This window comes from Lampris incognitus, chromosome 11, assembly GCF_029633865.1.
Source record: "Lampris incognitus isolate fLamInc1 chromosome 11, fLamInc1.hap2, whole genome shotgun sequence".
Taxonomy (NCBI): domain Eukaryota; kingdom Metazoa; phylum Chordata; class Actinopteri; order Lampriformes; family Lampridae; genus Lampris; species Lampris incognitus.
In genome coordinates, this window is record NC_079221.1 from 16354055 (window position 1) to 16379527 (window position 25473).

Here is a 25473-nt window from a genome sequence, read left to right on the forward strand (position 1 = left end):
CTGGCTGTGGAACAATGGACAAACTCTTTACTCTTGCGGAAGTGCTGAGGGAGGCATGGGAGTTTGACCAGCCAGTCTACATGTGTTTTGTGGACTTGGAGAAGGCTTATGACCGTGTACCCCGGGACAATCTGTGGGGGGTACTGCGAGAGTATGGGGTACCGGGGCGGGCAGTTGCTACAAGCCATCCGGTCCTTGTATAATCAAAGTGAGAGCTGTGTTTGCATTCTTGGCGCAAAGTCAAACACATTTTCGGTGGGTGTTGGACTCCGCCAAGGTTGCCCCTTGTCTCCGATTCTGTTTGTGATATTCATGGACAGGATCTCAAGGCGCAGCCAAGGTCAGGGGTGTGTCCGTTTTGGGAACCTCAGAATTGCATCTGTGCTCTTCACAGATGGTGTGGTTTAGTTGGCTTCATTAGATAGCGACCTCCAGCACGCACTGGGGCGGTTTGCATCTGAGTGTGAAATGGCCGGAATGAGAATCAGCACCTCCATGTCTGAGGCCATGGTTCTCTACTGGAAAATGGTGGATTGCTCCCTCCGGGTTGGGGATGATTTATTGCCTCAAGTGAAGGAGTTCAAGTATCTTGGGGCCCTGTTCTCGAGAGAGCATAGGATGGAGCGGGAGATTGACAGGCAGATTGGTGCAACATCAGCAGTAATGCGGACGTTACACTGGACCGTTGTGGTGAAGAGGGAGCTGAGCCGGAAGGCAAAGCTCTCAATTTACAAGTCAGTCTTCATTCCAACCCTCACCTATGGCCATGAGCTTTGGGTGGTGATCGAAAGGGTGAGATCGCGGATACAAGCAGCTGAAATGAGTTTCCTCCGTAGGGTGTTTGGGCTCAGCCTTAGAGATAGGGTGAGGAGCTCGGACGTTTCGAGGGAGCTCAGAGTAGAGCCGCTGCTCCTTCACATCAAAAGGAGCCAGTTGAGGTGGTTCAGGCATCTGATTAGGATTCCTCCTGGGTCCCTTCCTTTGGAGGTTTTCCGGGTACATCCAACTGGGATGAGACCCCGGGTAGACCCAGAACTCGCTGGAGGGACTACATGTCCAATCTGGCCTGGGAACACCTTGGGATCCTCCTGGAGGAGCTGGAAGGCATTGCTGGGGAGAGGGGTGTCTGGAGTGCCCTACTTGGCTTGCTGCCACCGTGACCCAACCCTAGAGAAGCGACTGATGATGCTGATGTTGAGATGAAGTGAGAGACTCCATGATTCACAGACACAGGTGCTTCGACTGGTACTTTTGCTGACATGACTCCACACAGTCTTACTTTGTCAGTGCTGCTATATTGGCGTTTCAGATTGCATTATCCTAACTTGACAGAGTAAAGTGTTTCTAAGTTTTCTTAGAGGCATACGTATGTCTAACCTTGGCTATTGTAGCTGTCAAAACTCATTTTCATTGATCGATGCATGTAAAAATAAATTTTTTCAGCAAATCTCTTGGTTACCTCAAAGGTGATATTGTGAAGCACCTTTGTACTAATAGATGAAGTATTTATGAATTTCACTTTGTTGAAAGCACCAGCACAGTGTGTGATGACCTCTCTCCAACTTCCTTATGCTGAGGAGAGTAAAATGTATCACAGATGTTAATCTATATATGTAAAACATTTTTCTCATGAATCTCTTCACTACCCCAACGACTGGCCATCTCGAGAAACGGGAGTTTTCCCGATGGGACGTTTGACAAAAGTAAAACTAACTAACTAATGTAGTTAGCTGATGCAGATGTGATGTTTGCTTTGAGAATGTTGATTGAGAAGTATAGAGACAGCCAGAAAGAGTTACTCTGTGTCTTTGTGGATTTAGAGAAAGCATATGACAGGGTGCTAAGAGAGGAGTTGTGGTATTGTATGAGGAAGTCGGGAGTTGCAGAGAAGTATGTAAGAGTAGTGCAGGATATGTATGAGGGAAGTGTGACAATGTGAGGTGTGCCGTTGAAATGACAGATGGTGTGGGGGTGGGATTAAATGAAGGATCAGCTCTGAGCCCTTTCTTGTTTGCAGTGGTGATGGACAGGTTGACGGACGAGATCAGGCAGGAGTCTCCGTGGACGATGATGTTTGCAGATGACGAAGATGTGGATGCAGCCCTTGAAGCAATAGCCAAGGGTGGTGCAGACCAGAGGCTCCAGACAATAACCACCTTAATAATGAGCATAGCTTCAGAGAGGTTCGGCATCAAGGAACAAAAGGCCATCCAGACTAATGCAAATCCAAATCGACGGGAAGTCATGATTGCCCAACTTAGACAAGAGCTGGGGACACTCAAGAGCCAGTAAAGGAAGGGAAGTTGGGAAAAGAAGGCAGCCTTGTCAGAACTACGAGGCTTGGTAAGGGAAAGCATAATCACCCTTTGGCGCGCACTAAGTGGCACAGGAAGAGGGGCAAGGAGAAGGCCTGCAAGCGCAGTGTCTTTATTGCAAATCCATTTGGATTTACAAAGAAGCTGCAGGGGCAGAAATGGAATGGTCCCCTGCTATGCCCTGAGGAAGAGATCAACTGCCACACTAGCAACACCTACAATGACAGCATGAGGGAGCAAGACCTTGGTCATTGTACAGCTCTTATATCCCCACCTGAACCCAGCAACCTATTCAACATCAATGAACCCACACTGAAAGAGATCTTGGAGATCATCAAGTTGGCCATCTTCAGCCCCAGGCCTGAGTGGAGTGCCATGCAAGGTCTTCAAAAAGTTCCCCAGGCTTCTGGAACGCCTTCGGAAGATCTGCAGGGTGATCTGAAGGAAGGGAAAGGTTTCTCAGCAGTGAAGATATGCAGAAGACGGGTAGATTCCTAATGAGGAGAACGCAAGCAACATCGAGCAATTTAGGATGATTTCGCTTCTGAGTGTGGAATGTAAGGTCTCCAAGATTGTTGCCAATTGTCTCATTGGATTTCCCCAGAAGAACTCCTACATAGACACCTCGGTGCAGAAGAGAGAAGTCCCTGTTGTTCCAGGACGCGTAGAGCACACAGGTGTGGTAACCCAACTGATCAGAGAGGCGCGAGAAAGCAGGGGACATCTGGCAGTGCTGTGGCTGGACCTTGTTAATGCCTTGTTAATGCCTCCAGATCAATTCCACACAAGCTGGTAGAATTGGCCCTCATCAGACACCACGTCCCAGAGAAAATCCAAAACCTCATCCTCAACTATTACACAACAACTTTAGCCTGAGGGTGTCCTCTGGGACCTCGACATCAGTGTGGCATTGGCTAGAAATGGGTATCATTACTAGCTGCACAATTTCTGAGTCCCTGTTTGTGCTGGCCATTAATACTTGAATATAAATTATTTATAAATGCTTGATATAAATACTTGAATATACTTGAATATAAAATACTTGTGAAGTCTGTGGAAGTGGAGTGCAGAGGTCCCCGGTCCAAATCTGGTACCTGACAAACCCCGATCAGAGTGTTCATGGATGACCTAACTGTAACAATTACATCAGTGCCTGAATATAGGTGGCTCCTTCAAAGAATTGAATGGCTCATTACATGGGCAAGAATGAGCTTCAAGCCCAGAAAATCCAGGTCTCTGGTCATCAGGAAAGGAAGAGTAACCAACCAGTTCAGCTACTATTTGGGAGGCACCTAAATTCCGTCTGTGACTGAAAAGCCAGTCAAGAGCCTAGGCAAGATCTTAACCAGCAATCTGAAAGACGCAGTGGTGCGCCAGGCAACCAGTGATGACCTCAACACTTGCCTATCCACAGTGGACAAATCAGGGCTTCCTGTAAAAATTCAAGGTCTGGATATATCAACATGGAATCCTGCCTTGACACCTCTGGCCACTGCTAATCTATGAAGTCCCAATCACCATCATGGAGGGCTTCAAAAAGAAGATCAGCCAATTCTTGTGCAGGTGGCTGGGCCCACAGTGGAGCCTAAGCAGCATTGCCCTTTACGGGCATAACACCAAGACTCAGCTTTCTCTCAGCAGTCTGGCAGAGGAGTTCAAGGTCACCCAAGTCAGAGAAGTCTTGCCCTACGGAGATTCTGCTGACACCAATGTCTCCTCTGTGGGTATCAAGGTCAGAACAGGAAAGGATTGGCATACACAGGAGGCAGTTGAGCGGGCTGAGGCAAGGTTGTGGCTCAGCATCCTGAATGGGCACTGTGGAAACTGGTCGGGCAGGGCTCAGGAGCAGCTCAAGACCTTGCTACGGTAAAGCCTGAGGAAAGGAGAGGTGAAAGCTAATCCAGGAGGAGGTACGTGCAGAGATAGCGTAAGCTCGCTGGTGGGTATGTGCAAGCAGGGGGCCTGGACCAAGTGGGAACATACAACCGACTGAAAGATGACCTGGGCAGAACTCTGGAAGGTGTAATCAAATCAATTCAAGTTTTTGGTCTTGTAAGTGTATGATGTCCTCCCGAGCCCTTCCAATCAGTTCAGCTGGGTCCTGGCGAACTCACCCGCTTGCCAACTCTGCCAGAAAAGGGGATCCTTGGAGCACATCCTGAGCTGCTGTTCAAAGGCTTTGAGAGAGGGGTGGTATCGTTGGCACCATGACCAAGTTCTGCTGGCAGTAGCAGACACCATCTGCACTGGGATCAGCTACAGCAAGCAGTACACCCAACAAAATGTACCATCACCTTTGTTCGAGCAGGGGAGAAGCCCTAGCCCCAGTCAAAGGCCCAGGGTGGGCTGCTCACAACAGCAAGGGACTGGCAGTTCCTGGTTGGCCTAGGAAGATGACTGAGGTTCCCAGACACCATTGCAGGTACCACATTCAGGCCAGACATGGTCCTGATGTCTGTGGCAACCAAGCAAGTGATTTTGCTAGAGCTAACTGTCCCCTGGGAAAATCAGATGGAGGAGGTGCAAGAAAGGAAGAGAGCCAGGTATGTAGAAGGGGTAGCTGAGTGTCGGAGGAGTGGGTGGACGGCCCACTGTGAGCTGGTTGAAGTTGGCTGCAGGGGCTTTGCAAGCCAGTCTCTACACCGAATCCTGGGACTATTTGGGATATGCGGCTGCAAGGATGAAGAGCCACTAGGAACATCTTGGAAGCCATTGAAAAGGCTTCCCATTGGCTGTGGGTGAAGAGGGGTGACACAGACCTCTTCAAAATATGTTTGAAATATGAATTAATCACTGCTGCCCTACAAAAGCAGTGTAAAATTAGGTTCAAAGAGACAACTCCTTACCAACTTACCAAGTCTATTTGTAATATTTGACAGAGCAGAAAGTTGAAAAAGATGTAACATCTTCATTGTCCATGTTGTGTACCTGTTTAGCTGGTACAGTGCATCCGGAAAGTATTCACACCCCTTTACCTTCCCCACATTTTGTTATGTTACAGTCTTATTCCAAAATGGATTAAATTCCTTTTTTTTTATCAATCTACACACAATACCCCATAATGACAAAGTGAAAAGGGTTTTGTAGAAATTTTTGCAAATGTATTTAAAATAAAAAACTGAAATATTGCATGGACATACGTATTCACACCCCTTTCGATGACACTCAAAATTGAGGTAAGGTTCATCCTGTTTCCACTGATCATCCTTGAGATGTTTCTACATCTTGACTGGAGTCCACCTGTAGTAAATTCAACTGACTGGACATGATTTGGAAAGGCACACACCTGTCTATATAAGGTCCCACTGTTGACAGTGCATGTCTGAGCAGAAACCAAACCATGAAGTCAAAGGAATTGTCTGTGGATCTCCGAGACAGGATTTCATCGAGGCACAGATCTGGGGAAGGGTACAAAAAATTTTCTACAGCTTTGAAGGTCCCAAAGAGCACAGTGGTCTCCATCATTTGTAAATGGAAGAAGTTTGGATCCACCAGGACTCTTCCTAGAGCTGGCCGCCCAGCCAAACTGAGCAATTGGGGGAGGCGGGCCTTGGTCAGGGAGGTGACCAAGAACCCGATGGTCACTCTGACAGAGCTCCAGCGTTCCTCTGGAGATGGGAGAACCTTCCAGAAGGACAACCATCTCTGCAGCACTCCACCAAGCAGGCCTTTATGGTAGAGTGGCCAGACGGAAGCCTCTGCTCAGTAAAAGGCACATGACAGCCTGCTTGGAGTTTGCCAGAAAGCACCTAAAGGACCCTCAGACCATAAGAAACAAGATTCTCTGGTCTGATGAAACCAAGATTGAACTCTTCGGCCTGAATGCCAAACGTCACGTCTGGAGGAAACCAGGCACCTCTCATCACCTTGCTAATACCATCCCTACAGTGAAGCATGGTGGTGGCAGCATCATGCTGTGGGGATGTTTTTCAGTGGCAGCAACTGGGAGACTAGTCAGGATCGAGGGAAAGATGAATGGAGCAAAGTACAGAGAGACCCTTGATGAAAACCTGCTCCAGAGCGCTCAGGACCTCAGACTGAGGCAAAGGTTTACCTTTCAACACGACAACGACCCTAAGCACACAGCCAAGACAACGAACGAGTGGCTTCGGGACAAGTCTGTGAATGTCCTTGAGTGGCCCAGCCAGAGCCCAGACTTGAACCCCATCGAACATCTCTGGAAAGATCTGAAAATAGCTGTGCAGCGACGCTCCCCATCTAACGTTACAGAGCTCGAGAGGATCTGCAGAGAAGAATGGAAGAAATACCCCAAATATAGGGGTGCCAAGCTTGTAGCTTCATACCCAAGAAGACTTGAGGCTGTAATCGCTGCCAAGGGTGCCTCAGCCAAGTACTGAGTAAAGGGTGTGAATACTTATGTACATGCAATATTTCAGTTTTTTATTTTTAATAAATTTGCAAAAAATTCTACAAAACCTTTTTCGCTTTGTCGTTATGGGGTATTGTATGTAGACTGATGAGAAAAAAAGGAATTTAATCCATTTTGGAATAAGGCTGTAACATAACAAAATGTGGGGAAAGTGAAGGGGTGTGAAAACTTTCCGGATGCACTGTATATTATCATTCATTGGATCACAAGTTCAGCTATTATTGTTTTCTTGCAGGTGTGTCCCTCCCTCCTCTGTCTGTGAGACCATTGGTGAATCAGGGACCAGAGTGGAGAAACAGTGTCAGGGTAGGAAAGCTCTGACCACAGTGCTATTCATCACCATTCAACTTCATGGAACAACATTTAGCATTACAGGTTATAATATGAACATTTTTCAGTGAAAAACTGTGATGTTTAATTGTGTTGACAGAGAGGAGGTGGTCTTAGTAATGAAGAGCAGAGTTTGCATTTATCCCCAGTGCTGGATATTAATGTTGAAGACTCTGGAGCTCTAAACCAAACCTCCCTGAATCTAACCAGATTTCAAACTCAGTCTTACCAAGCTGCACATGGATTTCAATCCCAAGGAAATCCAAATACAATTATACCTGATTACCAGACACAGCCACTACCAATGAAGTGTGGACAAGAGAAACTGCTGTCCTTACGTCTTGTGGAGCCTGAGTCATCAGTGGTGGTAACATGCACAGGTATGGCGAGTGAAATAGCTGAGTTTATGGCAAATTTTTGGCACGTTTTTCTGTCTAAATTGAATTGAATAAATTAAATCTAAATTTCTGTTGTATATTGCACTGACTGTAAAGGTCTTTGGGACTAATTTGTGATTTTTGGCTATACAAATAAACTTATCTCAATGCAGCACGCTGGTTCTCTATTTGTCGAATGTATCTGCTATGGAAGTCTTAGTATGTCAGTGGGCTAAGGCTCAGTGGGTGATCATGCATCAGGTAGTGAGAAGGGTGACAAATCTAGTTTTAAGTATCAGTGTTGGCAAACCTCTAGCCGGCTGAAGTGTTTGTGGGCAAGAAATCGAATCCTTACCAATTTCAGGGGTGTTATCTGTGACTAACCTATAAGGGAAAAGAATAAAGAGAATTTCTCTATGGAATGAAGATGGTATACAATTTTTATCCATCTAGTCTCTTTACCTGTTGTGCCTTTATGGAGGGCTGGAGCCTTCATTCAACCTCGCATTGATACTTTTTTTTTTTCTTGGATTTTTCTCCCCAATTGTACTTGGCCAATTACCCCACTCTTCCAAGCAGTCCGGGTCGCTGCTCCACCCCCTCTGCCATCCGAGGAGGGCTGCAGACTACCACATGCCTCCTCCGATACATGTGGAGTCGCCAGCTGCTTCTTTTCACCTGACTGAGGAGTTTCGCCAGGGGGACGTAGTGCGTGGGAGGATCACGTTATTCCCCCCAGTTCCCCCTCCCCCCTGAACAGGCGCCCCGACCGACCAGAGGAGGCACTAGTGCAGCGACCAGGACACATACCCACATCCAGCTTCCCACCCGCAGACACGGCCAATTGTGTCTGTGGGGACACCCGACCAAGCCGGAGGTAACACGGGGATTTGAACCGGCGATCCGCATGTTGGTAGGCAATGGAATAGACTGCTACGCTACCCAGGTGCCTCGCATTGATACTTGCAGAAAATTAAGAGTTGTCTGATGCCTTATGTGCATGTCTTATAGGGGCAGGATTGAATTGACGACTCTTAATCTTGATAATAATCACATAAAACAATGTCCTTCCTGGCGCCATACATGAAGCCTGTTATTAGTAGCGCAGGTTTTTCCAATGCTTCCCCTTTTTTTTTTCAAGATTTATTTATTCATTATTATTTTTTGGTATTTTTCGCATTTATTTGATAGCGATAGTTCAGAGAGAGGTGGGGGGAGGCAGGGGATGACATGCAGCAAAGGGCCTGGGCCGGATTCAAACTCAGCCTGTTGCGGTAGGGCTGAGCCTTAAGTGGTACATGCGCTGCCAGGTGAGCCACCAGGGTGCATTTTTTCTAACAATTGGCCTGTCAACTACCTGCCTTCCTGTCTGTCTGTCTGTCTAGCTCCCTGTCAGTCTGCTGGTATTCATTTTTGGCTGTCAAGTCTACGAGTAAAGCCTGGTTTTATTCTGTGTTCTCATTAGAGGAGGAGAATGGGGAGCAAAGACAGAGAAGAGATAAAGTTAGAGGACAAGGTGGACAAAATACAGGAAAAGGGAGAGGAAATCGAGAAGGAGGAGGAAGAATGGACAATGAAGGAAGAAGAGGGACCCCTCCTTTGAAAGGAATTGAGATTCTGTACGAACAAGAGGAAGGTATGTTTAGCAAACACATACATACAGACACTCATACATCTATGGACATTCACTAAACAGACAACTGCAGAAACTTTTCAGATGTTTTCAGAAATGGCAGAGGCCATGGAAGTTCATTTTCAGTAGATGGTAAGTTAATATATTGTAATTTTAGTCACATAGAGTTTTTCTTAGTAATTTTATAATATCTGAGGAAAATGTTGATATTCCCAACGGCCTCATCTTTTTCCGCTGTCATTATGCCTTTGCATTTCCTGCATTACGTTACTCGCTCACCTAACAGCAGTGCTCTCATGACTTAACCACTGGAACTCCAAATATATCACCTCAAACATATCCTGACCCGGTAACGGCTCTTTTCTGTCCTGGCCCCACAGTGGTGGAATGAACTCCCCACTGATGTCAGGACAGCGGAGTCGCTGCTCATCTTTCGGCACAGGTTGAAAACTCACCTCTTTAAGAACTACTATCCGGTTACTTGTTCTTAGCACTTGTTTTATTCACTCATTTAAAAAAAAAAAATCTGTTTCTTGCACTTTTACTTTAGCACTGGTTTTGCTCTTAGATGCTTGTTTAGATGCACTTATGACCTCTGATGACTTGTAAGTTCTCCTGATTTCCTGCGTTACATGCACTTATTGTAAGTTGCTTCGGATAAAAGTGTCAGCTAAATGACTGTAATGTAATATCATGTACACCAACCGGGTATCACGAGATTTCGTGTCATAGTCACAAAATTTAATCTATGAAATTGTGCTGGGGACATGATGTCACTGAAATTTTCTTGTCCGGCACCATGAAGTTGTATCCAATGCATTCCTATGGGCCAAGTTTTTCTTGCGCGAGTGACATTATCAAGATGCTGACTCTGGCTGGTCTGGCCTCCTGGGAGAATGCCGAAGCCCTTAAGGGTCTGATTCATAAAAGGAAAAATACTGTAGTTAAGGAAACAAAGAGATCAGGTCAGAAATCAAAAAGGCTAAACTCATGTACAGAGATAAACTAGAAGCTGAGGTGAGCAGTAACAATTTATGGGTAGCCTGGAACGGTATGAAATCTGACTGGGTGTAAAGACAAATGCAACAGGAACATTGCTCTGGCTGGTTTTAATTCAGATAAACAGTTGACTGATGATCCATCCATCCCATCCATCAATTATCTTAACCGCTTATCCTGCTCTCAGGGTCACAGGGCTGCTGGAGCCTATCCAGCAATCATTGGGCGGCAGGTGGAGAGACACCCTGGACAGGCTGCCGGGCCATCACAGGGCCAACACACTCACACACACACCCATTCATTCCTAGGGACAATTTAGTACGGCCAATTCACCTGACTTACATGTCTTTGGACCGTGGGAGGAAACCGGAGCCCCCGGAGGAAACCCATAAAGACACGGGGAGAACATGCAAACTCCACACAGAGGGCGACCCGGGATGACCCACCAAGGTTGGACTACCCCGGGGCTCTAACCCAGGACCTTCTTGCTGTGAGGCGACCGTGCTAACCACTGTGCCACCATGCCGCCATTGACTGATGAGTTAAACAAATTTTACTTAAGATTTGATAATCATGACTTCACAGATGAATTGATGCATTAAAGAACAGCACTAGAGCTCCCCCAGTTTTGACTGTTGATATCAAAAGTGTGGAAAAACACTTCAAAGTCACCAAGTCTCGCAAAAGCCCTGGATCTGATAATATCTGTGGCCAGGTTCTTAAAACTTGTGCTGAACAGTTGTGTGGAATATTTCACACTATTTTCACACTATCCCTTCAGCAACAGAGGTTCCCTAAATTATGGAAAGGTTCCACAATTGTGCCAGTTGCCAAGACTAAAACCCCTGTGACATTAAATTACTATAGGTCAGTAGCGTTGACTTCTCTAATCATGAAGATGTTTGAGAAGCTCATTAAAAATGAGGTTTTTATCGCAGATAGAGAAATCCCTTGATCTACTGCAATTTGCATGCAGGCCCGATAGGGGTGTAAAAGATGCAATGATAACACTTTTAAATTTTCTGTACCGCCATCTTGAGGGGACAACTGCTCATACCAGGCTGTTGTTTATAGATTTCTCCTCAGCCTTTAACACGATCCAGCCACATCTCTTCAAACTGGGTCTTAATCTAGTTGGCTGAATACTGGACTTCTTGACTGATAGGTCCCTGTGTGTGAGGGTTAATGACTCTTTTTCCAATCAGCTGTACTCTTCAACCGGTTCCCCTTAGGTCTGTTGCCTCTCCCCGTTACTCTACATCTTGTACACTAATGACTGTCGCAGCAACCATACCAATAGACACATATTCAAATTGTCAGATGAGTCAGTGATTGTAAGTCTTCTCGAATGGGAGGAGGAACAACATGGACCTGTGGTTGACAATTTTCTATCTTGGTGTGATGAGTCCTTTCTCTACTTAACTGTGTCTAAAACTAAAGACATGATCAGTTTTTGAAAGACTCCTAGTCCTGTACCAACCAGCATTAAAGGTGCTGACATTGAGCTTGGGGACAACTACAAATATCTGGGGGTTGTTCTTGACAACAAACTGTGCTTTGAAACTCATGTTGCTTCCACATCAAAGAAGGTCCAACAAAGACTTGCTCTCTGAGGAAAATGCGTACATTTAATATCTCCTCCTAGATGATGACTGTCTTTCATAGAAGTTTTTTTTTTATCACTTTAGTTTTTATTGAAGTTTTTAGGTCAATACAAACATGGCATCCGTATTCAGAAGTAAACTTTCAATTATCTACGTTTACTTGCACACAAGCCCAACAGGGCAACTCAAAACAAACAAACAAAAAAAACACACAAAAAAATGAACTACAAGAGCTTCCTGTGGGTCTAACTTTCCAGTCTTAAGTGTGGTCATGAATTATGTTGTCACGTGCTTACTCCTTAAACCATGTCCATTTCTTCCACTGGTCTTCCATCCGAGGTACTGTAAGTCTCAATCGATGAGTCAGTTTTTCCATTGTATGAATGTCCTCCACTATTTCCATCCATTGTCCTTGTGTGGGGGCATCCACCTGGTACCATTTTCTTGTGATTGCCTTCTTAGCAGCAATCAGCAGTATCTTAGCCAAACATCTATCACTTGGCCCTATATCGTCGTTTTTAAAATTACAGAAATAGAGGGTCATATAGCACTTAGGGAAGTCATATCCAAGTACCTTTTGTATTACATCATGAACCATCTCCCAAAACATCGCTAGCTTATTACATTTCCAAAATATATGCGAGTGGTCTACATCCTCTGTTCCACATTTCCTCCAGCATGACAGTTTGGTGCTGGAGTATCTATTTTTGATTTTTGGTTTCATAAAAAAACGTATCAGATTTTTCCAGGAGAATTCCCTCCATATCCGCGAACTAGTGGAGGATTGATGGACTTTCCACATATTCTGCCAGTCCTCCTCTGTAATTTCTGTGCCAAATTCTAATTCCCATTTTTCTTTTATATATGTAGTTGAGTGTTTATTAGTTGTGAGAGCTTGATATAGTACAGATATAGTCCTAGATTTTCTCCCTTTATATGCGTTAATTATAATTTGAATCACACTGTTCACCTCCATGGAGGGTCCTCTCCTGATACGTTTGTTGTAATAATCCCTTAATTGTAAATATCTAAAGAAGTCATGATTCTCCAAATCAAACTTGTCTTTCATACCCTGAAAACTCTCCATCTCCCCTTTTTCCTCTAGAGTGCACCATGCTGTGATTCCCCAGTTAACCCACAGTTTAAAAACTGTATCATGCCTCGTTGGAGTAAAGTCTCTATCATATGCTACCCATCTCAATAACTGTATCTCATCTTGTAATTTGTTGATTTTAATCAATTTAAACCATAACTCCAGTGTAAATAATGTGACTGAATCCATGTGGGTTTTTGTTTTCTTGTATACTTCTTTATCCCCTAAAATATTCTGAATAGGGTACCCACCATATTCCCTTTCCATGACTTTCCACTTGGCCTTGTAATCTTGCCTACACCAGTCAACAGCATATCTCAGCTGGGCAGCTCTTAAATATTCTTTTAGATTTGGTAAACCCATACCTCCCTTTTCCTTTGAGAGTTGGAGAGTTTCATACCTTACTCTGGGCTTCTTCCCTCCCCAAATAAATCTAGATATTGTCCTATCCCACCTATCAAATTGAGCTTGAGTCACCTCTACAGGCAACGATTGGAATAGATAAAGAAGCCTTGGTAGAATATTCATTCTAACTGTCTCAATTCTTGAGCTGAAGTCAAGTGGCAGAGTGGACCATCTGTCATTATCCTTTTGCATCACATCGTTGATCTTGCCGTAATTTGCTTTATGTAATTTAGACAATTCCTTGGTAATGTAAATTCCCAAATATTTGATTTTGTTTAGATTCCAATTAAAGTCAAATTTTCCCTTGAATTCTGTGGTTGGAGTATAATTGAGAACTAGCACCTGTGTTTTTGAGATGTTAATTTTATATCCAGATAAATGACCATATAGTTCTAGTAGCTTCATTAGTTGAGGGAGTGATGTATGTGGTTGCTCAAGATAGGCTATGACATCATCAGCAAATAGCCCCACCTTGTGGATAGTGCCATTCACTGTCACTCCATTAATTCCTTCATTTTGGCGAATGGCCTCCGCTAAAGGCTCAATGAATAACGTGAACAGTGTCAGAGACAAACAGCATCCTTGTCTTGTCGACCTCTGCAAACTGAACTTGTCCGTTAAACTCCCGTTTATTTTAATCCGAGCATTAGGTTGTTGATATAATGTTTTAATGCACTGTATTGACTTATTGCTGAACCCTAGTCGTTCCAATACTGCATACAAAAAATTCCAAGACACCCGATCGAATGCTTTTTCTGCATCTAAACTTACTAATAGTGTAGCTTGTTTTCTCTTACTCGCTTGATCAACAATATACAATGTCCTTCTGATATTATCATGCGTTTGTCTTTCTCTCATGAATCCTGTTTGATCTTCATCTATCAAATCACCTGTGAATGAGTTTAACCGTTTGGAGATAATTGTATATATTTTATAATCTACATTTAATAATGAAATAGGTCTGTAGTTCCCACAATATTCTTTATCCTTTCCCGGTTTTGGAATGACTGTGATTATTGCCTCTGACCATGATGGTGGTATCTTATTGTGAAGTGTCCAATTGAAGGATCTCAGAAGTAACGGTGCCAGCTCTTCCCTAAACACTTTGTACCATTCTGCAGGGTATCCATCGCTGCCCGGGCTTCTATTGTTTTTCAAAGAATTTATTGCATCTATCACCTCTTCCATTTTGATGTCAGCTGTTAATTTGTCATTTTGGAGCCGTCCAATTGAGGGTAAATCTAATGAATTCAAAAAGGTATTAATTTCCGCTTCGGGTGCAGGTGTGGGTTGTGAATATAGCTCTTTATAATATCCCAAAAATATGTCCTCTATGCTTTCTGGTATATTGGTTAACTCATTTGAATGGGGGTCTCTGATCTTATGTATATGGCCAACTGCTTGCTGTTTGCGAATACGTTTTGCCAACAGTTTAGTTGCGCACGGGCCTGTTTCATAATATCTTTGTTTGAGAAACAAGCTTTTTTTCTCAACTTCATCTAACAGTTCTTTATTAATGTCTGACTTAGCCGATTTGATTTGCTCCAACACCATGGGATTTCCCGCAGTCTGGTATTCCCTCTCCATTTCTCTTAACCTGTCCGTATTCTTTCTGGATATAATTGATCTTGCCTTTTTGATCAACGCTGAATGCACTATTAACTTTCCCCTGATGACCGCCTTCATGGCATCCCAAAATATTGTTGGGTCTACTTCCCCATTGCTGTTTTCTTCTAGATATGTCCGAATATCCGTCTTTAACATAATCTTACTCTGCTCACTATTCAGTAGACCCACATTAAACCTCCAAACCGTATTTCGCTTTCTACAATTCAAATTAATTTCTAAATATACTGGATTGTGATCTGAGATGTCCGCCCCTCCAATCCTACACCCCTTTACTCTGTAAATATCGTCTTTGCTCATAAGGAAATAGTCTATCCTTGAATGAACTTTATGTACAGCTGAGTAATGTGTATAGTCTTTTTCCTGAGGGTGTAATTGTCCCCACATATCATCCATCCCCATCTCTTCCAGTGATATATTTACAAATCGAGTGACCTGTGTTTTAGTCCTTTTGATACTGGTTGTATCCATTTTGTGATTCAAAACGACATTCAAATCTCCCCCACAAATTAAGACCCCCTCTGACTCGTTTGCTATCTCATCAAACAAAGATTTAAAAAATCTTTTATCACTTTCAGGAGGGGCGTATATATTTACCAATGTCACTGGTTTGTTCTCTAACCTACCCTTCACTATAATATATCTCCCCTCCTTGTCTCCAATCTCCCTATCATAATCGAATTGAGTTTTGTTTGATATTAAAATTGCAACACCTCTCCTGCGCCCTTCCTTGTAGGAGCTATAATATGAATGTCTGTACCCATATTTCTTAAGTTTCCCATGCTCTATCTGTGTTAAATTGGTCTCTTGGAGGAATATGATTTGTACATCCTCTTTTTTTAGCTTAATCATAACCTTTTCCCTCTTCTTTAACATATTTAGACCATTAACATTCAGCGACATTATTTTAGTAGTGTGAACCATCTAGACATATTGATACTCTTTTTCCATATATTCCCACAGAGCTCCAAACAAAAAAACTACAAATATAAAACACATTAATCAACAACAAAAATAACTTCCAACTAAAGGGGCCTAACCACCCCGAGTCCCCGTTGGTAGGTGAAGAGGAAATCCTTTTCAGAAAGGGCCCCACTCTAGACTTGACATTTTGCCCATCACATGCGATAGGCCTACAGCATTGTCTAGGTATGTCCAACATTTGGCAACCGTATAGCCTACCTCTCTCCATGGCATGTGATGAAAAAGCCTTTTGTAATGGAGCTCAACTCAGTCAGAACGATACCAATCCTACTTTCTCCGATAGGCCTGGAGCTTCTCTTTCGCTCGCTGTGCAGCTTCACGTCCTCCTTTCGCGCCTTGGACTCGTTGCCACCCTGCTCGCATCCCAGTCGCCTCCACCTGCTCTGTGGCCGTGGTTGCCGTGTCATCATCTGGTATCTCGATGTCGCAGCCTCGTCTTCATGTCCATCGCAGCTTCCCTGGCATTGTCGTATGTCTTCGTTCCGTTGTTCCAGTGGATCCTTATTTTGGCGAGGGGTGTCTGGAAACGAATTCCTTTACCCTTGAGCACTTTCTTATTGTCCAAATATGATTTTCTTTTCCAGACCACTTCAGCTGCGTAATCGTGATCAAAGTAAATACGTTTGTCCCCTATCTCGATCTTATTCTTTTTCCATGCTTTCTTGAGAATCATTTCTTTTATATCAAACTGTTGAAAGTTCACCACTATTGACCTGGGGGGAGCTGTCGGAGGGGGTTTTTGAGCGAGGGCTCTGTGAGCTCTTTGTGTCTGGAGATTGGTCCCTTCTTCTAAGTCAAGTTGGGTATTCAAGAATTGTTCCACGTACTGGGTAATGGAGCCTCCCTCCGTTTCCTCTGGCACACCAAAGATTCGAATATTGTTCCTCCTTGACCTCCCTTCCAGGTCCATTATTTTTTCTTGCATCTGGCGCGTTTGGGTCGACATGTCCATCAGCAGTTCTGTCGAGTCTGCCTGCCATTCCTCTAGCTCGGCTATGCGCTTCTGGGCCTCACTCATGTGCGTTTTCTGCGCCTGTATTTCGACGTTGCTCTCTGCAAACTTCTGTGTCATTTCTTCTCGGAAGCAAGCAATCTCTTCCTTCACTTCCCTTTTCACCTCATCTTTGAGGCTGGCAAAGTCACCTCGTAGCTCTTGTTTGAATTCTTTTATCTCTTTAGCGATAGCTGCTAATCCAGCACGCAATGTCTCAGCTGTATCCGCCGCCATTGTAGCTTCTTCTACCTCGTGTTTGCTATTACCTTGCTCCGACTGTTTCCTTCGCTCCCTGTGTATCTGGTGCGTTACCCTTTTGGATTGTACGGCTGCCTTTGCTCGAATTACCTCCTCTTCTCATTTCTCACCTTTTTTTGCATCGAGTTTAGTGTTTTAGAGGATTTATTTTAGCCAACTTGCGAGAGGCAGAAAGTTGTGCTGCTATTCAAGTCGCCATCTTACCGGAAGTCCTTTCATAGAAGTTTTATTGAAACAGTTTTAGTGTACTGCATTGTTGCTTGGTTTGGTAACTTGACTCTGGCCAATAAAAAATGGCTTGATAGACTCATCAAATGGTCACGTAAGATTTCAGGGAGTTGAGCCTAGCTTACTGACCTTTATTATAGGAAGGTGTTCAGAAAGGCTACTTTCCTTCTGGAGTGCCAAGGTCACCCCCTTCAGCCAGAGTTTGAGCTGTTACCTTCAGGTCGTCGGTAGAGGATGCCCTGTATTAGCACTAAGAGATACAAGTCTTCCTTTGTCCCCACTGCCATCCAGTTGTTAAATGGTAGATAGTATTCATCTCTGCAGACCACTTGTTTCTATCTTCACACAACTCAAATAGCCACACATGCATATTATTTTTGCAAGCGCTTTCACAGCACTCATGCACAGAAAATCTGCTTTCACGAGCAATATTGTAGCCTGCGAGGAGAAAACCATGCTTTGAGCGCATGCAGAATTCGAAGGAGCACACGAATGACCGCACAACTACTATCATTGCTCTCTTGCTCGCTAAACTTTCACCTGCTCGGCCTCGAGTGGTTTTTCTTTTTGGCAGTAAGTGGGCAGACCCCGTCACGATTGTATCCCTAAATATAATTGGTTACAGTCCTCATCTTTTATGATCAACCGGTGTCTTTGTAAGCATGGGCTCTATGGAGCTACATCCCCAACTTACATCCCCAACTGCTGTGTTTAGAGTGATGTAATTTCTCAGAAAACCCTATTCATTTACATAAAGCATTGGTTTGGTCTTTGGTTAGGTTGGCTTTTTGGTTTATTAAATAAAACCGAGCCTAGGATGATGTTCTTCAAAGGCAGCATTTTCATGTAAAACATTTTGACTACTTTTGTGAGAGAAGCTCTGCACTCAAAAAAAATAAAAAGAAAAAAAAGTTGCTAAATTATCAACTGGATTTGAACTTGCATGGGAAACCACAATAGGTTACAAGTCCATTGCCTTAACCACGTCGCTATTCCTCAATTATCTACAGATATAGGAGAATAAGTCTTGATGCATACACAATAATCCAAGTAAGGAAATCCCAGAAAGAAAGATGTAAAGGAGCCTTTAAAATTTTTTTGTTTTTTTCTCTCTTTATCTCCTTACCTCTGTTATGTTCAGACTAGGCAGATAACCATATAAAAGGCCAATTCCATTATAAAAAGCCCCCCTTTGAACTTCGTGATAGACATATTTTGTTACCTTGTCAAAGGTTAGCATGTTACCTTTTGAATTGCTATGTAACAGAAAGAATTAAGGCATGCGCTCTACCACTGAGCTACATCTCCAACTACTACTACTACTTTCAGCTGCTCCTGTTAGGGGTCGCCACAGCCGATCATCTGTTTCCATCTCTTCCTGTCCTCTGCATATTCCTCTGTCACACCAGCCACCTGCATGTCCTCTCTCACCACATCCATAAACCTCCTCTTTGGCCTTTGTCTTTTCCGCTTCCCTGGTAGCTCCATATTCAGCATCCTTCTCCCAATATACCCAGTATCTCTCCTCCACACATGTCTAAGCCATCTCAATCTTGCCTCTCTTGCTTTGTCTCCAAACCATCCAACCTGAGCTGTCCCTCTACATCCCCAACTGCTGTCATTAAATTGATTCAATTTGTCGGAAAACCCAGTTTCCGTACAATTAATTTTTCTGCCACAACCGGATTCAAGATTCATGAATTTATTGCCATGTCAACTTTACAGCGGATTTGGAATTTGTTTCGCTATGTTCAAATATAACGACAGTTAACATATAACCACACAATACATACAAGGAGTGTCCACAGAAACATACTGTTGCAATTATATTACAATAACTCAGTTAATGCAACCATTTGGCCAATGCCAAGTGACAAATTAAAGTACATGTGCTTAAGCAGTCTATACTTGTACAATCAGTTAAGCATGAAGGATGCGGACTGCTTCAGGGTAAGTGATATTGTGGAAGCGAGATGTCTTTATGCATGCTCAATAATGCAGGTAAAAAAAAAAAAGTTGAATCAGTTCATCTGGACACAACTTTTTTATGACAATATTTTATTAGGACAAGGCACAACAGCACAACCACAAAAGAACAGGTATTTTCTTTTTTTACAATTTCAGACCCACTTTCCCTCAAACCAGGGCCCCTGTGAGCCAACTATGATTCCCACCCTACAGTCCTCCTTGATGGGATTGAAACAGTACGTAAAGCATGAAGTCAAATCGATCAAACACTCACATACACAGTGACACGAGGAAACAAAAAGTAAAAACCATAATGATACAGACATAAACAAACACTAGAAAAGAAGAGTTGGTAGTTGTTGACATTCAGGCCGTTATGCTGGACTATTGAAGATCCGAAGCTCAGGAAGACACAACATGTGCTCTACTGCACATGCAGAGCCTTCGTATGCAGGGATCTTATATGGGGGGCCATGTGGCAAACAGACAGCGAAACCCGCGCCCGATGCAGACAGATGCAAGGCATACCATTACTGCGACACCCTGCCAGGGGGAAGCTGGTCACCATAGTTGATCGATGGTCTCTAGTGAGAGTAAAATCTAACAGAGGAACCTCTTTAGGAGAGACAGAATATCAAGCAGCCAGGATTTAAATGAAGGTGGCAGGGTGGACTTCCGTAAAAGGAGAATTTTCCTACGGGCGATCAAGGAGGTAAACATGATAACGTTGGTTTGGATGGTTGTTTTAGTGATTTCGTCTGGAGGTCTACCAAAAATAGCTAAATGAGGGGAGGGAGGGATTTTGATTCTTAAAATTTCTGAGAGCGCATCAAAAAATGATTGCCAGAATCGACTCAATTTTGGGCACGACCAGAACGTGGGTCAGATCACAGGGGACTTGTGTGCATCTATCATCTAGTGTATCTGGGTAAAATCTGGAAGGTTTAGCCTTATAAAACTTTCCAGATAATGGAGTCTATTAAGTACCTTGAACTGTATAAGACTAAGCCTAGCACAGCTGGAGAATGAGTTGACAGCTCTTCGGGCTTCCTCCCAGAAATTATCAGAGAAGGTAATCTGCAATTCATTCTCCCAATCGGTTCTGACCTTGTTATTGATAGACTCATCCACTGGGCATAAGAGGCCATACAAGTAGGAGACATGGCCCTTGGGTAAGGATCTGGCTCTAAGTATAACATCTACACCATTAGGGGGAGTGGGTTCTAGCAAAATCCCGTAGCTGAAAATAGCTAAAAAATAAAAAAATAAAAAATCAGAGCTGCCTAAATCGAAAGCTACACGTAATTGATCAAAGCTGGCAAACAGGCTGTTTATATACACGTTTTCCAAGCAGTGGATGCCTTTCCTCCTTAGAGAGGTAAATCTAGGGTCATTTCCAGCTAGCAAAAATAAATGATTATTGCAAATAAGGGTCACCTGGGGGAGAGTGAGCCACCCAAAGTGACGCCTAATCTGTGCCCAGATTCTCAGTGCCGATAACAATGGAGTTAGATGTGTACTGTGAGGGGGAGAGGGGCAGGGTGCTGCTTGCCAAGGCCTGGGGTGAAGATGAGGAGCACAAGTCAGCCTCAGTCTGATACCAGCTACTCTGAGGTGAAACAAACCAGAGCATAACCTAGTGTGCATTTGTGGCCCAGTAGTAGCCAAGGAAGTTGGGTAAGCCAAGTCCACCCAATGACCTGTCTCTCTGTAGCAAGGTTCTACCAATTCTTGCATTTTTACCAGCCCAGATAAACGAGGATATAATGCCATCAAGAGAGTTGAAAAACGATCTAGCCAAAAAGATAAGGAGACATTGGAAAACATCTAAGTACCTAGGTAAAATGTTCATTTTTATTATCTGTACCCTTCCCGAAAGTGGTAGATGACTCCATCTCTGTAGGTCAGATTTGACTGTTGGCATTAGTGCTGTAAGGTATCGTTCCCGTAGTGAATGAATGGCTCTAGTAATAACGATGCCCAAATATTTAAGTCCCGAGTTAGATGTAACGCTGTGTATTTGGACCCAATTGAAGAGAAGAGGCTGAGGCAGTTGGTAAGTACTAAGTCGCTTGACTGGCCTTCACCACAACAAAAGACTACTGTCACACAGGGCAGGCAAAAATGCAAACTAGAATAAACATACTAAACTACGCAAAAACACTCTCTCACAGAGGAGGCAGATGGGGGTTCAGGATCAGAGCGCTTCCGCAGACCTACGTGAAGCCTTTCTAAGACTCAACCGGGAATGTCTGCAAAACACCCAATCAAATAGTCCCCAGCACAGGTGCACAACATTTTCTCAGGCCAATCTAGGAGACTGGGCGCAGGTGAGCCAAAGCACTAATCAGGAGGTGGGAGAATCCAGATCACAGACCATGATAGGTGCACCTAATCCCAGGCCAACCAGTATGCAGGTGCCACTCATACTGATTGATTGCAGGCCGATAGGGAAATGTCACCTGTTGGCGGCTGATCCTCTGGCCAGTGATCGTGTCATTAGATAGTTTGAAAGGTATTGACGACATTGGTAAATCGGCAGCCAATTGATTAATAGGGAAACATACGCTTTTTTGGATATTTAATTTATAACCCGAGAGCACACCAAAAGATTCCAAGACTGAAAGAAGATGAGGGATACTAGACAAGGGTCAATTACATATAAAAGCAGGTCATTAGCATAGAGCGAGACTCTGATCTGTACCCCACCTGTGAATACCCTTAAGCCCGCTCTCTGCCTTTAGAGCAATCGACAGTGGCTTGATAGCAATTGCGAAACAAGGCCTTCACTACAGCCGAATTGTTGTAGCGTTGCAAACAAATAGGCCCACTCCACCCTGTCGAAGGCTTTCTCAGCATCAAGAGATATGATCACCTCTGGTTCAGTAGAGGGTGGAGTGTGAATGATGCTGAGAAGTCTTCGTATGAATACCATCTGATCCTCTGAAATGATTGAAGGCATAACATTCTAATCGCCGAGCAAAGATTTTAGCCTGTATTTTCACATCCACAGATAAAAGTGAGATTGAACGATACGACGCACAGTTCAATGGATCCTTGCCTTTCTTAAAAATCAGAGAGATAGAGGCCTTTGTATGGGTAGGCGGCAGCGAGCCCTGGTGGTGAGATTGACTAAACATTTCAAGTAATAATGGGGCTAACTGATCTGATAACTTTTTATAAAATTCCACCAGGTACCCATCAGGGCCTGGGGACTATGCATTGACTTAATTGCTTCTTTGATTTCAGAAAGCGTTAAGGGGGCATCAAGCATTTGGCAATTCTGGCATTCTGATGTGTAAAGTTGGGTGTAGAATGTTTTAGAGATATTATTATTCTCATTTGGGTCAGAACTAAGGGAGACTGAATCATCTCTAATCTGGGTGATTTGATTTGATGCTATCTTGGCCTTGAGTTGGTGGGCCAATAAGCCACCAGATTTGTCTCCATGTTCATACATGTTCCCCCGAGAGCGCAGTAAGAGACTTTCTGCCTGTCTTGTTAGAAGATCGAGCACCGTTTTGAGTCCTATCCTTTCTTTATATAGTTTGGGTGATTGGTTAGTTGTGAGCTGGTTGTCTATGTTGGCAACAGACTTCTAGTTCCTTTTGGCGTGCTCTACAAAGTTTATTGGCATGAGACGTATGTGAAATAATTTTGCCCCTAATAAAGGCTTTGAGGGTTTCCCATATCAGAAAAAAATGGGACAAAAGGGACTGCTAGGGTGGGGGAAAGAAGAAAAAAGAAAGGAAAAGGGGGGGAAAGAGGGAAAAAGGAAAAAACATACAATATATTCATTTCTTCTCTACTCATCTTTTTAACTGTTTTCACACACTTCTGCACTTATTGCAAGGGATATCGTCACTTTTATTTTCACATATCTTGCGGGATTCGAACCTATTCTGTGGCAAGAGCAGCAGCCGACACGAGTTTGAAGGAAGCTGGTGTTACGACTATCTCCTTCCTGTGGAAACGTGAGCCAGGGGAGTTATTCGACAAGAGTTCCGGCCATATGCCATTGGGTTAATTGGGTGGGATAAGGGGAAAAACTAGAAATAAATTTAAAAATAAACATATATATAAATAACAGTAGAACTGATGAGGATCATATCCACAAAAGCAATGCAGTGGTCTTTGAAACCAGCAAATATAGCCAGAGGTGGGAGATATGCGTCTGTCCAACTCGTGCTCTTGTAGTCCGAGGTGAAACTCATTTCAACATTGTTTTCACACACTTCCGCACTTATTGCAAGGGATATCATCACTTTTATTTTCACATCTCTTGCGGCTTTCGAACCTATTAGGCAATGCTTTAACTGTCTAATGAAATCATGAACGATGAAATGAAATGCATTTGATTAGTTTATTAAACATAAATAAAAAAGAGCAACTTAACTTATGAAAATTTTAAAAGTTTCAATATTAGACTTCTGTAAACAGCAAACACAATATAAGATATACACACATGAAGAGCAAAAGCTAAAAATATCTACAGACATTCAAAATCAAATCAATTTTATTTGTATAGCCCAATATCACAAATTTGCCTCAGTGGGCTTAATAGCAACACAACATCCTGTCCTTAGACCCTCATCAGATAAGGAACAACTCCCTAAAAAAAACCTTTAACGGAGAAAATAGGAAGAAACCTCTGGGAGAGCAACAGAGGAGAGACCTCTCTCCCAAGATGGACAGCGTGCAATGGATGTGTTCACGCAATTTACATAATACAACACTGGAAGAGGATAACAGAATTATAGCGGACATAAACTTTATGAAGAACATGATGCACAGGATGCCAAGCAGTGTCCACATGCCAACGGAACAGTCCAGGACCCAAGCCACGCGACAAGCATCATGTAAAAAAAAAAAGAAAAACTTATGTGAGGAGAGGGACGACAGGCAGCATCCAAATGGCGGCACCATCACCACGGAGACCTGGTAGGAGAAACGACTGCCCATGCACGCAAGAGAGACTCACATGACACAATTCAAACAGAAAAAGAGAAAGGAGAAGACATCATTCAGAGAGAAAAGACATGTTAGAGAAGAGAACAGTTTGCAATAGTAATTAGTCATAATCAATTAAGTCATCAATTAGTTATAATCTATACTTGATAATCTCGTCGACAGAACAGTGGTTGGTAAATTCAGTGGGTAGCCAGGTTCAGGTGGGCAACAGCTTGTGGAAAGAAGCCGTTTTTGAGCCTGGTAGTGCGGGCTCTGAGGCTCCTGTAGCGCAGGGGGGAGAACAGTCCATGGTTGGGGTGGGTGGGATCTCTGCTGATGCTCAGACCCCTTCAAAGGCAGCGTTCGTGATAATTTTCTTTTATGGCTGGGAGCTGGGTACCGGTGATATGCTGGGCCGCCTTGACGACCCACTGCAGAGCTTTCTGGTCTACTGAGGTGCAGTTGCCGTACCACACTGAGATGCAGATGGTCAGGATGCTCTCTATGGTGCAGTGGTAGAAATTGGTGAAAATTTCGGGGGGTAGACAGGCGCTCCTCAGGAAATGCAGGCGTTGTTGGGCCTTTTTCACAAGGGCCTGTGTGTTTAATGTCCGCGAAAGGTCCTCACTGATGTGGACTCCAAGGAATGTAAAGCTGGAAACACGCTCCCCTTCCACCCCATTGATGTGAATGGGGGAGTGGCTGCAGCTTCTAGACCTCCTGAAGTCCACAATCAGCTCCTTTGTCTTCTGCACATTAAGGACAAGATTGTTGGTAGTACAATGTTACGTTCCCCGTTAAAGGTCCAGGGGAAGTAACGAAGAAAATAAATGTCCCGGGGGAATAAGAAAAGTGGGAGGCGGAACCAGGTGTAAAAACAGATTTGACAAAACTAACCCTATATACACACAATAAGAAAGGGCAACCGAAGATGCTGGATCTTAACTATCCAGGCTTAGATAACAAAAACTCAGATCAAACCAAAACGAAAGAAACAAGAACACTAACATAGGTTTCACCCTCCTTCTCAAGGAGTATAGAGTACTGACACAAGAGCTTGCTCTCTGGTTGACGACAATGGCCCACTGGCCATCTCTCTCTCACTCTCTGGCTGCCAACAATGGCACTGTTGTGTCTCTCTCCAAGGTATATACACAGCTGATGAGGAATTGGAGTCATCTGGGCTCAATCAGCAGTTCCACAGGAGGTGGGGCATTACCTGGAGAGGGAAAATTAGACACGCAGCACTAGGGCCGTAACATACTCCATGATGTGAGGTGCTCAATCTCGTCTCTGTAGGCCATCTTGTCATTGTTGTT

The 25473-nt window shown here is 43.7% G+C and overlaps 1 pseudogene; it reads left to right on the forward strand.

Moving 5' to 3' along the window:
* Positions 1-2067: 2067 nt before the first annotated feature.
* Positions 2068-9015, forward strand: LOC130121069 (uncharacterized; annotated as a pseudogene).
* Positions 9016-25473: the final 16458 nt, after the last annotated feature.